The following is a 19,702-nucleotide window of genomic DNA, read 5'->3' as shown; positions in this document are numbered from 1 at the left end:
TACCAAAAGACAAGAATTAAAAAGAATATTGGAACCACCCAGGCCGAAATGTTCAAGCTGAAAAATAAACAGTACCAATAACCAGGCATAAATGCCGTATAACAGCCGTGATTTAAAACATGCACTGTATTTAATATCCAAATATAAACTACAAAACCGATATAATCTTCACAAAACAAAACAAAAATAGTAGGATACCAAATTTAAGGGTTTTTTTCTCTTTTCTTAAAGAAGACGGATTTAAAAAAAAACAAAAGAAAAAAGAAAAAAAACGGACTTTAATGCGACTAACCGTATGGTCTTGATTTATCCTTTTTAGTTCGTCTACTTTGCTATATGTTCTAACAGAAACCAGGTATATTGGTAATACTATGTTTTTGTATAAATGTATACAAACCGTTGAAACAACACTAGATCTAGTTAAAGTAATATTCTTACTAAAATGTACTTTTTCGACGATAATAAACACGAACAAGGAGCCTATGTAAATCGTATATATAAAGAATGTTTTCATTGGCGGAGACAGTTTACGTATTTCAAACGTAGCGATAAAATCCGAAGAGTACCCGAATATAAACAAGCAGCTATGGTACACGAAGATTATTTACCAAATTCAAATTAAATAGCAGTGGTAAGTAACTAAGTAGGGTTGAACCTTATTTTTAGTCTTGTTAGTTTACATTTAGCCTATTCTGAACGCTATTTTTAATTGATATGGTGTACTTGATGTGTTTTTGAAAAATAAAAATATGGACCTGGAAGCAATGCACATGTCAAAATGCTCATATCTACCTTTCTAATAGCTCAATGTCACAGGGGCTAAAATTTTCAACATGACTTTTTGGCATTTTTTTTCTTAGAAAACTTAATAATTGTAATGTATTTAAGTGTATATGGCTCATGGACCTATATACTGTATCCTAGGTACGCTACTGCCACCTGTGGTTTACATGCCGCAATGTTCTGGCGTCATCATGAAGGTGACGTGTACTGTTTTAAGAAAATGAATATACAACCTTTCAATGAAGTACTAGTATTTACTTCTGATTTCTATATTTCTATATCCGACCTTAGATGTCATTGAAAATAACATTTTCACAGCAGTAACTACATAATACTTAATTAAAATTTACAGAATATCGGAAAACTCTGTTTTATGCAAGGCTTTCCATTCGTGGGGAGGTTTTCATAATGGCATATTGCCAGCCAAATGACGTATCGAGCTAAAATTTAGTGCTGAAAAATGTGAAGAAATTTCGTGCTTTGAATCGAAATAATAAATATGTTCCAATAATTTTATCACTTAATAAAATATGGACAGTCGTTCGGATGTGAATATTAAATCACTCGTGCTACGCACTCGTGATTTAACTATTACGCATCCGAACTCCTGCCCATATTTTATTAACTGATGAAATATACGGACATATTAATGACTTCTTAAATATACAGAACTTTAACTTCTTCTTTGTTTAACTGGCAATCAAATCTAGTCATGTTAGAACATACAATATGCAGAATACATCCTTATCTGAATATAAAATCAGTTTTTCTTCTATTAAAAGCTTGTATATTGTGAAGTTTAATTCTTTATTGAAATATTGGAAGTAACCTTGTGTCATTATAAACTTGTTGTACATTTTTAGCTGGTGGTAAACATATACGGTCGCATTAAGGTGGCATATGAGCCGTGCCATGTGAAAACCAACATAGTGTTTTTGCGACCGCATGGATCCAGACCAGCCTGCGCATCCGCGCAGTCTGGTCAGGATCCATGCTGTTCGCTTTCAAAGCCTATTGTAATTAGAGAAACTATTAGCGAACAGCATGGATCCTGACCAGACTGCACGGATGTGCAGGCTGGTCTGGATCCATGCTGGTCGCAAAGCCACTATGTTGGTTTTCCCATGGCACGGCTCATAATAATTTTATTTATCTATTGCCAAAAAAAATCACGAAACCAAATAAGGTGAATACATTGGTCTTCACATTCATATAGGGTACTCCCAGGTATTCAGCATGCAAGGACTCGAGAAAGGTCCAAATACATTAGTCTTTGCTTATATTTAATTAATACAGCCCTAGTATACATCCATATATGACGACCACAGAACCTAGAACTTCTCAAGGTAATGTAGGCTCAGTTGTCGGTGCGGCGTTAAACCCAACAAAATAAAATATATAAATTGTTTTAAATTGTAGTTAGGCCCTATACCTGTAAAGTATGGGTATATCTTCTGGTCGTATGGGAATGAACAAGGTCGAAAACATTCCAGATGTCTAGTCAACTTTTAAACACAGCACTATTATAGCAAGTCAAACGTTGCTAAATCATATACATATGTTATTATTATTGTATGTTTGTTATTGTTATTTTGTGTTGTATATTCTAAAATTTGCTGTTTTATTGTATATGTCGATATTCTTATTGTTTTTCGATATTCTTATGGTAAAAGTCATTATTGTTAGTCTTTATTTCTGTATTGTTATTGTATTTCTGATATCGTTATTCAAGGTCATATCATTCATATTCTAACTCTTACCATTGTTATTCTGTGTCTTACTGTATGTTAGACATTCTTACGGTAAAAAAGCTTAAGAAATAATACATCCCGAACAGTGATTTGTCATTTAATAAAATTATCTTTTGGAGTTTAGATGCGAAGGAATTACATCATAGCCCTCGTGATAAAAAAAAATGATAATAATACACGTCTAAACGACAAACAATGACTTTATTTATCAGTATATCACTTTTTGAAATATATTATTTCGATTCTCACACGTTATCAAGGATTATTTTGTACCTCCTTGACGACACCCATAAAAAATAGCCTGATTTCTGTAGATTTCATTTACGGCGCGCCGCGCCGTCTAACGCTACATGACGTAATAATTGTGACAACTTGAAAATAAGCACGATTTTTAACCTTCTTTTGTTTAATAGGAAAACAATTCGGGTCTTGTTAGAATATTCTATATTTCGTTATTGTTATTGTATCTTTGATAGTGTTATTCAATGTCGTGTCATTCATATTCTAAGTCTTACCATTGTTATTGTATATGTTGTAGACCTTTGATCCAGAGACCCAAAAATCAGTAGGGTTATCAGCATATCAATACCAATAAACTTTTTAAGTTTTAACGTCCTAAAGGAAAATAATATTTCAGTTATTGAGCAGAAACCATTTTCAATGTACAGGTCTATGTGACCTTGACCTTTGACCTAATTACCCAAAATCAGTAGGGATCAACTATCCATCTATGAAGTTTCAATGCCATAGGTGAAATAGTTATCCAGTTATTCAGTAAAACCCTAGTGACCTTGACCTTTGACTCAGTGATTCCATTCTCATCTAAAACCAGCTAGGTTTCTACACTGGCGCCAGATCAGAAAGAAAATGCCTCTGTACATGTTATACCCTACCCCTAGGTATTCTATAAGAACCATGGTCGTGAACGGGAAAATATACTAACCCATTTCTATCGCGTATTTCATACCTAAAACACGCAGTTCAGTAAATGTGTACTATTGATATTAAACAAGTGGTAATTTATCTTCCGTTGTGTACCGGTCACATTTCTTCAATACTTCTTATCTTAGGAAAACAACATGTAGTTTGCAGTTATTTCAGAGATACACAAAAAACTTGCTTGAACTTCCCTGGTGAAGTTCCGGTCTAGATTACAGACACACTCTGGTTGGCTGATGTGAAAATGTATGTCAGTCGTCATTTTACTACACGTGTACGCTAAAATGTTTATATGCAGCATAAATGTGCAAAATGAATTAAATAAACAGAATAGATGTATACCAATGTATGATTTCAAATTCAAAATCATATACAAGATGAATTTCATTAATCATTTAGAGTCTTATCGTAAAACTGTGAATATATTGCATTCTGTTTTTGTTTGTTTACATTTCGCTTAACATGTGCACACTGCCGTGACCTCTAGACCGGATGTTCATTAGGGGAGTTCACGCAAGTTTTTTCTGTAACGTTGACTAAAGCATAAAATATATGGAGTATCTCTGCAATATGGAATATTGAGACAATGTGACTGGTGCATGATGGAAGATAAATTATCGCTTGTTTAATATCAATAGTACACATTTACTGAACTGCATGTTTTAGGTATGAAATACGCGATTCAAATGGGTTAGTATATTTTCCCGTTCATGACCATGGTTCTTATAGAATACCTAGGGGTAGGGTATAACATGTACAGAGGCATTTTCTTTCTGATCTGGCGCCAGTGGGTTTCTAGAGGAACATTCTGATTTAGTTTCATTGAAATCCACCAACAATGTGGAACGAATTTGTCAGATATGCGATCTTAATAAAACTTAAGGTGAATTTCATTTTTTTAAATGTTGAGTTTATAAAGAATTACGTCCAAGGTTCATGATAGGTTATTTTTATACTTGTAACAGTGTGTACAATGTTTATGTAACAAATCTTCTTTCCTTGATTTTTGTAAATATATAACATAAGCTGATAACAAGGGAAATGAAATATTGCTATGACTTGGAAGTGTATGAGCGTATGTTTCAAACACGGTGTCACAACGGCTTCAACTGTGTAAGGGTTTGAATAAAAAAATCAGCAAAATTTCCAATTTGAGTAATCTTTTATACAACAACATTTTCAACAACTAAATAGTTAAAGAAAAGTAAAATAATTTACATTGCAAGTAAAATTGTTCTACCACTGTTCAAGCTCACTACGAGTTTTATGCGTTAAAATTTGCCAGCAAAAATCTGAACATTAGTCAATATTAAATCGTGTAGATTCAATCGATGTCCCGTTCTACTAAGTGGTAATTATTATTCGGTTTATGTCCTTTTTGTTCTTTCCCTGTGCACATCTGAAACCCTTTGATACGAAAATTTCGTTGGCGCGATACAGTCATTTCGCATTTTTCCCGAGCAACTGTAATGAACACGTGGCCCCTGAAACGTTAAACAAAATTAAATAGTAGCATATCACTAAAAAGTAAACTGCATTGGTGCGACCTTTAAAATATATTAAAAAGTTGCTCCTTAAAAACAGCATATGATAATAAGTTTACTATATAATTTTGCTTTACTTAGCATGATATTATCAATGCATATTCTTATTTCTCTCATCGAGTCTCGCCTTGAACTCAAGTTTGGAATCAAAGCCATCATACTCGACCATTTTCGATGACACGCCATATATAGTTACATGTATCATGAACAAATAATTAGAGTAACAAGTTAACTAACGGTTTCCAAAACACTTTCTATTTAAAGTGGAAACTAAATATTATCATGTGTTGAAGTGCCTATCTAGCTACTCATGATTAAGGTTTATCAACTGTAAAATTATTGAAATTAAATCAGTTATTTATATCCATACCTTCAAACAGCAACCGACATAGTCTTGTATGGTACAGGACCTCTGAGTTGAGCGTAGAAATCCACGCTGTGGCAATTCTGTTACAGGATGTTCTCCACTTCTCAGTGTTATGTCGTACAACTTTTCGAAAATAATGCGTCATTTATGTCTGTCATGCCAATCACTCAGCAAGCCTTTTTAACATAATTGACACTAGAAGTTTTGTTTCCTTTTTCATCTTTCATGTACCTAAAATAACAAATATAAGGAATTGATAGAACATAATATCATACACGTTTATAGTATACAATAAATCTTCAAGATATGCCTCATTCTTTCAATATTATCTTCAAATGTTTAAATGACGTTTACGGACCATCTAGCGCAAGCAATTAAACGATTATTTATTCCAAATAAAATTTTCAGGCAAGGGTGAACACATTTACATGAGCGCTATCCGATTTTAGTCATACTGGAAATTGGTGAGCCGGGAAGGACATCATTTCAGCTGATGAACCGGGAAGGCGAAATTTTAGTTTACTTTTTTTTTCGGAAAGTTTAGATTCCGATAAATAATCGGGGTATCACTGACATCTGTTTACCATAAAAGAACACCCGCTAATGCTTGAATATGTCGGAAATGCATGGAAACTCTTGTTATACCATATAATATGGTGAGGTGAATAGGGAAGTGTTTCCATGAAGTGCATTGTGCACGAATGTTCTCTTAAACGGAAGGCTTTCTTGAAAGATGCAAACGTCAATGATAAACTAGAAGCATGTGCGGGTACTTTAGACTATATGTCATTTCCAAATCTATTCGTTATCAATGTAATAATCGCAAGTTTACTCACCGAATCGAGATGTTTTGACACAAAAAAGCCGTATCGGGAAGTGATGCGCGCACCTGTTAATGACGTACTATATCACCCCTGATTCTGAATTATTTAACGAAGTTTACAGGCCAACGCCGTGTAGGACGGATTACACCAAACCGGAAGTGACTACTCAGTGTTACGTGTGAAGTAGTCCAAAATGTAGTTCCATGCTATGAATGAAATCTGGTATAATGAGTAACATGAGGAGGTGACAGTTAAATTTTTGGCTTATGTTTATTGCTTATAGTATTGAGAATAGATCTAGACCATTTTCATTGTAAATTTCTTGGAATAAGTTTTATTCTTTGCGAAAAATGTCTAACTACGCGTAATTGCTAAACGGCTGTTTTCATGGGGGCATTTTTAGACGGTGATGTTTGTCAGAACAGATTATTTTTCTTATATACAACATAACATGTCAATATTTTTCTATTTTTGATAAGAAGACATGTTATACTAAATGCCCATTATATGGTTTTCATATCATTGAAATGCTGTAAAGTGCTGAAAATGAGGTCTGAATGTTTTGTTATTAATATGAAATAAATAAGGAATTGAATTGGTAGAATGTAACCTGTACAGGAAAACATCGAAATTTACAAGTATATCCAATCTGTACTGCAGTAAACCAGAGTGTAACTGTTAACAAATATGTTGTGTATTAGATTACCATAAAAATTCAGCCGAATCACTTAAGATAAAACCAGAAATTAGCCAAAATAAAATTAAAGAAAGAAGCGTGCTATTCACTCTTGAATGTTGACGAAGAAGGAAGATGACGGTATCACGTGATAAAAGGAATTCCCCCTGATTGGCTTTTACCGTAGTACATAAATTAACATAATTCAGAATGTGACAGATTCGCCCAAATGTACAACAATGACATAAATAATTTTATCTACCTATAAAATTCATTTGTTCATGTTTTTGGTCAAGACTGAGTAATGTCGCAAACATTAATCCGCTCCTACGCATACTGATTCATTTAAACGTGAGCAGAATTAATTACATCCGTAACCGGTGGTTCATCCACATGTTGGTTTTTCCCGACTTAATTTTAGTTTAAGCTATTCATAACAATTTTAAACTAGTATAGGGGGAATTTTATGTTTAAAAATATGCTGCTAAATATAGCACAGATAATATTATATAAGAACGATGTTGCCCGTTGTTAAACCATAACAATTTTAAGTTAGAAAACTACAAATTTCATTTTTACAAAATAAATAAGGTAAGAATATAAATATCTGTCTAAATCAGAGTGTCTATGCAATTTCATAATGAAATTTATTAACATGAGATTCATTGCATTAGTTTCCAGTGTATTAAATGGTCATGTTTTACAGTATTTATAATTCTATTTTTAGAAAAACAGAATCGAGGATGAAGACAACTTTTGTAGCAACAGCTCTTATATTCGTGATTATGCTCCAGACGTTCTCAGAAATAGACGCTAAGCCGATAACGTTACGTAAGCTTATTAGACGATTAAGAAGACCAGGCCAGTGCTGCAGACGACAATGCCCTATGGGTAAAGCATGTGTGAGGATCGGTAGCAGATGCAGATGTAGAAATTTGGTTTTCCTCGGTGTGGCATGATATACCTCGTGCTACAGCATGTGTGCTCTATGTGAACTCCGGACCCAGCTTGAGTTTTACACATGGAACCATCCGTTTAAGACATTTCCAACTGTAGAATCGTAAAACGTTTATCGAGTGTCACAATACTACATCGCAGTTGCCAAATAAATACTTAATGAATGGTTGGTGTTTGAAGGTGGCAGATAAGTAATATGCTTGTTGTTGAAATGTGTGACATATGCTTTCTGATAACAAGCTACATGTATATACTGCATCAAGTTGAAACAGAATTAACATTCCAAACATTTGGTCTGTTGACCGGATATGCGTGACGGCATATAAAAAGCAAAGTGAACGTGTTGAGGATGTCAGCTTATGTTGATTGTTTTACATAAATAATTGTTCTGTCGTGAATTCAGTAATCAGATGGAGCTAATACACCACTCCAAAGGACTCTATGTATGGTTATAGGAACTTTTTAAACTGTAAAGATGCCTAGTCAAATTTATTCTGTTGCCAAACTTGTGTGAACCATTTTGAATATTTTTCCTTTTATTTTACAATATTTACTGTTGATTACAGATTCTTTATCAAAATATTCTGAAACAAGTTTTGATGATCTGAAAAGAGCAATGGATTCTATATTTCAGAAAAACAATACGAATAATACATGATTTATTGCTTATTAAATAATAGAAAATGAATAAACGATTTGTTATACATTTAGATCTATATTTGTCATATGCCTCATGTAATAGTTACAACAAATATCGGTAGCAGTTGTGCACGTGTATTTTGTGCACGCAAAATGTACAGTGATTGTCCAATTTCATTACCCCATATGCATAATAGCCGACAAATAACGACATGTACAAAGCCATCAATCCGATTCTTAAATCGAGTGCTGATGTAGTGGACGTGTTGCTTGAAACGTCCACTTTAAAGAAATACAGTATTAAAACAATTATTTAATGAAAATGATGTATGTACGACTAAGAGTTTAAGCAAACAGAGTAGAACTTAGATAATCAGAATGTTTGGCATACTAAAGCACTGAATTGTAAACTTTTCAATACATGATATACACGTTTTTTAGTTAATAGTCCAGTATTCGTGACTAAATGTGTTGTGAGAGGCATCGGTCAAATTCCTCTCTCGGCTCTGACAAATCTCTACCACTAAGTAACTGTGCCACCTGCCTTGGCGCCTTGGCATACAAGGTCCCTAAATTAAAATTATGATGCATACTGTATTTCTAAACTATAACAAAAGATGCAGACGGACAGTCTAAATGGAAAACACTGATAATTAGTGCGGATTAGAGGGACACGGTATTTGCTAACGTTAAATGCATACCGTTCAAACTGCCTACATCACTAAGCAAGCTTTAGAATTCTGAGCTGAATTAGTTCCTCCTCCCGCAGCACGAGATTCAGCGTCCTTCAGTTTTTCTCGTGTGACATCTAATTCACCTTCTAAACTATAGATCCACATACTTTTGTCTTCCTGTTCATTTGACATTCTTATCAACTTCTCTTGCATGTCTCTAACGTTATCGTCACCTCCCTGCGTCTCTTTCAACAATTTTATTTCTGAGTTCAGTTTCAGGATTGTATCCCACTGCTCTTGGTTGACCCTACGTAGCGATTCCACTTCTGATACTAGACTCATGTGACCTCTTTCCATGCCTTCAAATTTTTCTTCCATATCATCGTGATGTTTTTAAAGCCTGGTATTTTCTGCTGTGAGTTTCTGTTGAAATGAAAAATAATCTGTTTATTCTAAATTACGGGGCGTCATATAATTAATACACAATGCCAACCAATAAGCTTGGATTCTATTTCTTTATGAAATTTCCCTCGTTATTCAGCACGTTTGAAACGTGACACTGGATAAGTTATTAATGGAAACACTTTCTAATTATCATTCAAATCCTGTTTGTTCCGCCCTCGGGAATAAAGAATATAAATGATAAACAACAAATAGTAGCGAAATATAATTTATGTAGGCACATGTACTTCCAATTCGGATGACGTATACTATTTATTGACGTATAAGTGGATGTGACACATATCATTTCCTTAACACAAAAAGTGGTTAACAGGCTCTGAATCTCACTATAGGTAAATCCATTTTTGCGCAGAGGCGACGATACATGTTTTAAATCAGCCAATTATTTTGTTTGAACTAATACGCAGATGAGATATTAAGATTCGTAGGTAACTTGGTATGATCTATACGAAAATGTACCTTGTTTGCAGCTCTCTCTGCCTCCTGATTGCTAAGCGACGATTCTAACTTCAGCAATAGGTCCTCACTTTCCCTGATTTTAGAATCTAATTCTTCTCTTTCAATCGGTGGTCATTCAAGGTATTAGCATGAAATGTTTCCAAGACACAAAATATCTACAAATGATAACAATTAATATTGATGATGCATATTATGATGATGTTGGTTCTGGTGTCGTGGTAATGATAATGATGATAGCGACGGCGGCGACGATGGTGATGATGATAATGATGATGATGGTGGTGGTTGTGGTGGGATGTTGTTGATGATGATGATGATGTAAATATTTAAAAATTGAACTTATGAAATGACTTTTCCAATTCGTGAACATTCAAAACTGATATAGATTCTAAAATAACTTCCATTAAAATATCTCTAGAGATTTCAAAAATCATTTTTGTTGTTTTTATGATGATAATGATGATGAATACGACATAGACGATGAAGATGATAGTAGAAGTGGTAGTAATGTCATCGACGATGATGATGGTATTAATAGTATATATGTAAACGATGCCCAGAGAACTGGCAAGGTGATATACAAGAAAATTATGAAAATAATTTTCATACTAATGACATTAATGTATTCATACAGGTCGATTAAAATTTCTTTAAGTTTTATCTGAGAAGTGGTTGATAAATAGTTCACACATGACTGATGTTCCCGTTTTCTGTATTTGTTGTTGCTTACATATAAATCTTCTAGCTGTATTCGTCACAAATAACAACCGATCCTTAGTTTTAAACTGGTATGAAATTGATTTGTAATTCGAAAAGTCTTTTAACATTCTGTCACAGGCATAGCTATGTACTTATTTGTGATTTTCATATGTTTTAAAGTGTTATTTACATTAAAATCGTAAAACAATTACAATGCCTATTACTTGCCCGCTGGAGTAATGCAAAAAAAATGTGTTCAATATCTGAAATACCAATTAAATTCTAGAAAATAAAATCCATTAACTCAAACTAAAATCATGAGCAAATCCCATTAATCTCTAATATCATATATCTGAAATACCAAATCAATTTTGAAAACACGACACGGAAGCATTAGATTAATACCATTTACTGAGAAAATCCATCATTCTCCAATTTCATTCTTCTGATATACTAGTAACAATATAAAAAGAAAAAATAACAAAGACATAGGAATATGGTAAATAACTGGCAGAAATTCTCGAGCATACAAAGAAGGTTAAAGGAAGATCTTTACTGATAAAGACAGTACCTTGATACAAATATTACCCAAACAGAATGCATGACGTGTTGTTCCAACCTGCATCGTGACATCAAATACTTGTACGAAACCTTCTTATTCTGACCACTATTTCAAACTGTACTGAAAGGTCATACATAATTAGAACTTAAAACAAATCAGAAAATGGATAAAAAATAAACTTTTATAATAGAATATAAAGAAAAATTACAATTAATAAATGTCAGTATAGAACGCTAGTCTAAAATCATATACGATTTAAAAAGATTATCAGATACAGAAGAAGTGTGTGAAAGTTTAAGCCGTATGGCAGCGCCATATTATACGCCCGACGTCACAAACGTCGTTTCCAGTGTTAAGCATTTCACGGCGCCAATAAACGCCACTGAAGCCTATAGCTCAGACATACTTAAGAATATTAGAAGATACAAAAATGTACACAGTTTCACTCTCTTACAGAAAATTTAATAGATAAATAAATAACAAGAAATATCTTTAAAAATGATGGTCGGCGAATTGTAATAAGGAAAGAAGTTTATGAATTTTTCATCTAACATTCATCTTTCCTCTAACATTTTTCAAGTTGCAAAACTAAACACCGCACTTTAACAATTTAAATGGTTCTCTTTTAATTTTTCGCAAAGGTTTCGTAGGGTTGCAATTTTGTTTCGTTTATCCTTAGACGAATTATTACAGCAGTAGTTTGATGAAGATTCATGAAGCGGTTCATTAGAAGATGCCATTAAACGTGTTTATATTTTTAGCTAAATTGGTCCCTATCCCCATTTGTAACAAAATAGCAGGAGACCTTACGATATTGTTACACATCGAGTTTGATAAAAATCCATTACATTTTAGTGGTTAATGCGAAGAAAGGCATATCTACTTTTAGCTATAGTGGTCCCTAATAGGGCCCAAGTTCCTATATAAATAAATTTGGAAGAGGGCCTTATAATGATGCTCCAGACCAAGTATGACAAAGATCCACCAAGCTGTTCATGAGACGCTGTATAAAGGCATTTCTAGTTTTAGCTCTAGCAGCCCCTAAAAGGGGTTAAATGTCCCAGCTGAACAAAGTTGGCTGCGGGCCTAATAAAGATGCTACAAATCAAGTTTGATAAGAATACATGAGAAAAAATCAATTAAAGGATTTTTTATTTATTATTTTTATTTATTTCTAAAATAGGCCAACTGATCCCGCTTTAACAAATGCATATTCGCTATTCATGAATCTTTGGACAATTACGTCACACCTATAAAAAAGTGAAGGTCAAACAAAACATACAATTGTAATTATTTCTGTTTTGTAAGCAAAGTTTGACCGTAGTCATATCACATAGATAAACTGTATGCAGCGTACCTTCTTTTCAGTGTAATGAGATTCAGTCATTAATATATAGCATATATATAATAAAACAGATTTCAACTGAGTTCAATATTTGCATACCATACTAAAGAAAAATATTCATATATAATAAATCAGTTAAATGATTTATAACAAATATATCAAAGCAAACAAGTACTCATTTTAATATGCAATCTGAATAAGTCGCAAAAGCAAGAAACCTTTTCATATACAGACGACAATTGTAACAAGGAAAATCTTTTAAAAAACACTTCTCTACATAAAAGACTCTTATCACACCCTTATTCATGTGATACGCAGACCGTATTCAGCTCTTTCTTTCATTTGATATATGTTGGTATTTGAACAGGTTTTTTTATCATATTTATTAAACTTACTTATCATTTTGAGATATATCAATATTCTTGCTAAATATACTGAGCCAAAGTTAGCTTTAAAACTGTGAACAGCGTCGTTTAGGATAAACGCTTTGTCTACATTTCACTCAGCGTAGCACAATCAACAGAGTGAAAGAAATTGACACTCTCGTCCAATCAGGCAGGGTGTTGCATAAATCTTCCATTTTGATAAATTATCTATAATGCGTTATCAAGTAGTTTGATTTGCAAACTGAAGTCACGTGGCATAGGTAACGAAAACGAATTTAGACGGCGTCGCCGAAAAACATTATACTTATAAAACCCTTGGTACATTCTCTGACACATAGCAGCCGGTATCATCCATGCTTAGCATATCACATTAGCACATCCTTGGCACACATCAACTGCCATCACCCGTACTCCACATAAGCACAGTAGTACATTCAGTGCACATAGCAACCGCTATCATCCGTGCTCAACATATTCTGGGCACATAGTAAAGACTTTCACCCTGCAACCGCTATCATCCGTGCTCAACACTTTTTTGAACACATTATAGCACATTCTGAGCACATAGTAAAGACTATCACCCTGCAATCGCTATCACCCGTGCTCCACATAAACACATAAGCACATTCTGGGCACATAGTAAAGACTATCACCCTGCAAGCGCTAACACCCGTGCTCGACATAGACACATTAGCATATTCTGGGCACATAGTAAAGACTTTCTCCCTGCAAGCGCCAACACCCGTGCCCAACATAAACACATTAGAACATTCTGGGCACATAGTAAAGACTTTCACACTGCAAGCGCTAACACCCTTGCCCAACATAAACACATTAGCACATTCTGGGCACATAAAAATGACTATCACCTGTGATCAAAATAACACATTAGCACATTCTTGACACATAGCAACCACTATCATCCGTGCTCAACATTAACACATTAGCATATCCTGGGCACGTTGCAACCGCTATCACCCTTGCTCAGCTTAAAACATCAAAAGTTTAGCATACAGCTAAAGTCAAAATATCGTTAATTGGGCATGTGACTATCCCATAAGTCATTTATGAAATTAACTATTGTCAAACTACTATCTAAATTAAAGGAAGCTGATAACTTGCCTTTCAAAGAGTCCTTGACATAACCATGACTTCTACTTAACTCTGTCTTTGCCAGAATCTCTCATTCAGACGTCCCAGAAAAATAAGGTCGTAACTGTTACTCACAACCTTATATGACCTATACATTTTCGGAAACTGCATGAAAAGGGCTATAACCTTAACAGAAAATCATTACTGTGTGATCCTGTTTATTGAACCAAAAATGACATTTTGTTAATAATATAAGGTATCTGTTACGTACGATCCATTTTTTTTTTGCCAGTTTTAGAAATATCTACTGAAGTAGAAGGTCGTATCTGCCTCTTACAACCTTTTAAGATTGCATATTATGTGATTTTGGATACAAAAAAATAAATAGTAAATAGGTGGTAAGTAGTAGATGCGACCTTTCACTATTAGGGACTGTAAAATGGTGTATATACAATTTCTAAAATGTCATCATCTCGATAAATACATGCCCATCGGTACAGCTTTAGCTATGAGATTGAAAACAGATATAAATGGTTTTGGTGAGAAGTCTATAAAACATTATTTTTTTTCAGTTTTCTCAAAAGTACTGTTTTTCACTTACGACCTTTTATTTCTGGGGTGTCAATTGTGCAAAATGAAACAAAATAGTATAAACAAGTGAATGAAGTATTGCCATGCAATACAAAGTCCCTACTGGAAGGCACCTAATTTTCTCTACTGCAGTATAACATAATGAACTGGTATCTGTCAATGATGTATAAACAATATTGTACTATATATACAATATGTTATAACAAAACACTTGGTTTAAATTTGTATATATAAAAACCTAGTTGTTTTCATATTGATTTTTTTGGCTGATTATAAAAATGTTATCATGTAAGTTATTTATAGTAACAACAAAGGGAAATTAATCTTTAAAAAAAATCTATATAATATAAGTCCACAAGAAACTCTTTACCAGGTAGAGATAGGTCAAAATACGCCTAAAAATTGGATGTAACATGCATGCTGTACCACAGAAAAGTGGTCTCGATTTTTTCTCTACCGCCAGTAATAAAAAAGTTACAATAAAATCTATTTATAGTAAAACAAAGGGACGTAATTCTAAAAACAAGGGTGCCTCATGGTGGTGAACATTTGGTCCAAGTTACATCAAAATCCCTCCATGCATGAAGAAGAAATGTTCCGTACAAAGTCATTCTTGAATTTGACCTTTGACCTCTAAATATGACCTTGACCTTAGACCTAGGGACCTGGTTCTTGCGCATGACATGTTGTCTCATCCAGGGGAATATTTGTGCCAACTGATATCTAAATCCTGCTTTGCATGACAAAGTTATAGACCGGACAGGAAAAAAATCCTCTTGACCTTTGATCTCAAAGTGTGACCTTGACCTTTAAGCTAGGGTACTGGGTGTTGCGCATGACACGTCGTCTCATCATGGGAAACATTTATGCCAAGTAATATTGTAATCCCTTGATGGATGATAGAGTTCTGGATCGGACAGGGAAAAAACCTTATTGACCTTTGACCTCCAATTGTGACCTTGACCTTTGAGCTAAGGGTCTGGGCTTTGCGCATGACATGTTGTCTCATCATGGGGAACATTTGTGCCAAGTAATATTAAAATCCCTTCATGGATTGCAGAGTTATGGATGGGACAGGAAAAAAACTCTCTTGACCTTTGACCCCCCAATTGTGACCTTGACCTTTGAGCTAGGGGTCCGGGATTTGCGCATGACACGTTGTCTCATCATGGGGAACACTTGTGCTAAGTGATATTAAAATCCCTTAATGAATGTCAGAGTTATGGACCGGACACGAAACAGACCCTGTTCATGCTATGTTAACATTTGACTGCTATGTGTGACCTTGACCTTTGAGCTAGGGGTCTGAAAGTTGTGCACGACACATCATCTTATTATGAGGTACATTTGTGCCAAGTAATATTAAAATCCCTTCATAGATGGGAGAGTTATGGACCGAACAGGAAAAAAGCCTTGTTAACCTTTGACCAACAATTGTGACCTTGACCTTTAAGCTAGGAGTCCAGCTTTTGCGCATGACACGTCGTCTTCTCATGGGGAACATTTGTGCCAAGTAATATTAAAATCTCTTCATGGATGGGAGAGTTATTGACCGGGCAGGAAAAAAGCCCTGTTGACCTTTGACCTCCAATTGTGACCTTGACCTTTGAGCTAGGGGTCCGGGATTTGCGCATGACACATCATCTCATCATGGGAAACATTTGTGCCAAGTAATACTAAAATCCCTTCAAGGATGGGAGAGTTATGGACCGGACAGGAAAAAAGCCCTGTTGACCTTTGACCTCCAATTGTGACCTTGACCTTTGAGCTAGGGGTCCGGGTTTTGCGCATGACACGTCGTCTCATCATGGGGAACATTTGTGCCAAGTAATATTAAAATCCCTTCGTGGATGACAGAGTTATGGACCGGACATGAAATTGCGGACGGACGGACGGACGGAATGACGGAAAAGTGCATTCCTATAGTCCCCGAAACTGGTTTTCAACCAGTAGGGGACTAATAAGTGGATTATAGCGATCATATACAAAATAAGTACAAACGCAAATAGCCAAAAATATTTTTACATGTGATAAAGTCGGCCCAGATAACTTGAAAATTTTGTCTCATCTAAAATCCATGACCATTTTTTCAATATGAATTAAATACTAGACAGTCTAAAAATAGAACATGTTGTACTCATGGTTTAATTGCATTTTATTTACATGGTAACATTTTCTAAAATATGAACATTGTAAAATCAACACCGAACATTTTTTTCAGAGGAGTGGGGTGGCATTTCAAAATAGTGGTATACATATACGAGCATCAGAACTACCAAAGGTAGCAAATGGATTTGCGGGCGTCTCTGACTAACTGAAAGTGACCTCTCTTTCGCACATCGGGTACGTTTGTCGTCATCTGAGTCGCTGATGACATCCAGATGATCCCTGAATGAGGTCCAAGCCTAGCTTTTGTTTGTTTGTTTTGGGTTTAACGCCGTTTTTCAACAGTATTTCAGTTATGTAACGGCGGGCAGTTAACCTAACCAGTGTTCCTGGATTCTGTACCAGTACAAACCTGTTCTCCGCAAGTAACTGCCAACTTCCCCACATGAATATCAGAGGTGGAGGACGAATGATTTCAGACACAATGTCCTTTAGTAAATCGTCACGGAGAACATACGCCCCGCCCGGGATTCGAACTCGCGACCCACGTAGACCAACGCTCTCCCTACTGAGCTAAGCGGGCCGGCCCCAGCCTAGCAATTATTATAATCTTGTACCTATGTTGAATCTTACTGGTGCATCCCTAAATATTCTGTCTTCCGTGCAGGCTTCACAGCCTATTCCTTATCAACGAAATTCGTTGAATTTGGAGCTGAAGAAATCTTTGAGCTCGTCAACCGATTGTTTCTTCAAGTTTAATCGTCACTCTTTGTAATATTCACTGCAAACCAATACCCTGAGTGGTGTCACGTCTTACGTCTTATATAGAGTGGACAGTACTCAATAATTCACGAGAAACTTGAACGTGCCAGTAAACCGCCAAATCTAATAAGGGGCAATTCAAAACGAGAATAATATCATCAGGGGACTTATTTATCTGTGAAAAAAGTTATTGAAGATACAGTGCAAGTTCAAACTGACGAAAATTGGATTGGTAGTAAACAAAAAAAAACGAGTGAAGATAATTCATACGGCCACCAACTGGGCGTTATCGTTTGAAAATTCGTAACACTTACCTCTGAAAATGTGTCCTCTGGTATGTCAAAAAGTAAACAAATATCGCCCTTTTTAATTAAAATTACTTTTTTCTCGCCTTAAACAGCAATACCCCCTTGATCATAGTAAAGAATGATACATGTTGGTTTTCCCGGATTATTTTTAGTTTTCTGGATTTTTCGTTCGCAGCTATTTATAACAAGATTACATAATTATATTGAAAGATATTTTGAGACATATCTTCCGGTTACATCATCGTAAAATAAATAACAGTATAGGCTATTTGGGCGGTAAGGTTATTTAAGCAAGTAGCATTAGTCCTGTGGGGATGTCTAGCGAAGAAACAAACTGCGTTGTGGTTTCCAAATTCGACCTTTACTAAAACGTTATGTTGTAACTACAAAACAACGTTACGTCGGAAGTGAATTCAACGTAAGCGCGGTACATCACGCTACATTAATGCGCTATAGATATGTTATCGATTCCCGACGATAGGTTATTAGCCTTGTACCGAGAAGCATGCACGAGTTCTGCAGTGGAAATATTGCGCGACTTTGATTCCGGTAAAGAACGAGTGTATATTTCTAGATACAAAGCTAACAATCTTTTTATTACATACGTATCTACATATTTTGATATCCTATGTTATGATTTTTTTTCAGTAGTCTGAATAAAATTGACAATTCTGACATAAATAAACAAATTAACGCAATGACATTCATTAAAATGACGTCACGTACCCCATATAAAAAACAGACGTCAATATGGAAGAATATTGACGTTTACTTAACGCAGAATAAAAACGAGTATGTAATATCACTGAGTTACACCTTTGGGCAAATCCACATTTAACTGCCTGTAAAAGTACGTCGTATAAGAAAATTTCTAGATAGATTCACCATTGACAGATCACATATAATCTAGGTTTGTAAAAAATCAACATTGCCACTGAAACCCAAAAATTATTAAAACCCAAATTAAAAAACTTTTGGAAAGCCCAAAAAAAAATTGGGTGGAAACCCCTAAACATATAAATTTGGGGGTATGTTTTCTGCTGCCCCAGTAGGGGGGAAAAATGTGGGGGTACGGGTTTTTTAAAAGCTGAAAATGGGGAGGGATTTGGGAAAGCCGACCCGGGAAAAGCTGTGTAGCCAAACAAATGAAAACCATTGCGAAACCCTCAAAACCCCCAAAAAAATTGCGTAATTTATAAACATTTTTAAAATTTTAACCCCGGAAACTTTGCGTATTCCCCTTAAAACCCCATTTTTAAAAAACATGAAACAAGGCATTTTTAATTTTTTTCTTTTTTTCATTAAATACAAAAAGTTTTGCGCACTTTCCGCCCCATAAACGCTTTTTTTAAAATAAGGAACAAAAAAAACAAATTTAACCCAAATTCTTTTAAAATTTAAAAAATAAACCGGGCCAAAGGGTAAAAAATTTATTGCTGTTCCCCACAAAAACGGGAACATACTTTATTTTTTCGATTCTTTTTTAAAACTTTTCATCTGTTTTTTTAAAGGGCTCCCTTTAAATTCCTTACCAAGGTTTTCGTTTATACATATCACGGGCGCGGGAGGGTTAACTGAATTATTCCCAAAACTAAAAAAAAAAAAGTAATTTAAGAAAATTAAAAGGGCCTTTAAAAAATTTAATGAACAATTCAAAAAGGGGCGATTTCGAACCAAAAACACAAAATTTCCTACAATTTTGATGAGATAAAAAGTAAAGGAGGGCGAAGGGAACCCGGCGCCGGGGGCCCCCGGGAACCTGGGGATCATAACGAA

General features: G+C 34.9%; 3 long non-coding RNA genes across 4 annotated transcripts; 1 reads left to right on the top strand and 2 right to left on the bottom strand.

Annotated features, from left to right (window-relative positions):
• Positions 1-4,291: 4,291 nt before the first annotated feature.
• LOC128547880 (uncharacterized) lies at positions 4,292-7,616 on the bottom strand. Its single transcript, XR_008366721.1, has 3 exons — positions 6,221-7,616; positions 5,388-5,615; positions 4,292-4,957 (listed from the first exon to the last, which is right to left on the bottom strand). It is a non-coding gene; the product is annotated as an uncharacterized LOC128547880 (long non-coding RNA).
• Positions 7,378-8,533, top strand: LOC123528981 (uncharacterized). Its single transcript, XR_006682060.2, has 2 exons — positions 7,378-7,475; positions 7,612-8,533. It is a non-coding gene; the product is annotated as an uncharacterized LOC123528981 (long non-coding RNA).
• Positions 8,486-18,070, bottom strand: LOC123528980 (uncharacterized). 2 transcript variants are annotated; one of them, XR_006682056.2, is made up of 4 exons: positions 17,933-18,070; positions 11,346-11,456; positions 10,076-10,230; positions 8,486-9,577 (listed from the first exon to the last, which is right to left on the bottom strand). It is a non-coding gene; the product is annotated as an uncharacterized LOC123528980 (long non-coding RNA). The 2 variants fall into 2 exon arrangements; XR_008366720.1 differs by having other exon boundaries at positions 11,346-17,741; positions 17,933-18,031.
• Positions 18,071-19,702: the final 1,632 nt, after the last annotated feature.

The sequence above is a fragment of the Mercenaria mercenaria genome, chromosome 13 (assembly GCF_021730395.1).
Source record: "Mercenaria mercenaria strain notata chromosome 13, MADL_Memer_1, whole genome shotgun sequence".
Lineage (NCBI taxonomy): Eukaryota > Metazoa > Mollusca > Bivalvia > Venerida > Veneridae > Mercenaria > Mercenaria mercenaria.
Note: the sequence above shows the minus strand (reverse complement) of the source record. Positions and strands in the feature narration are given on the sequence as shown.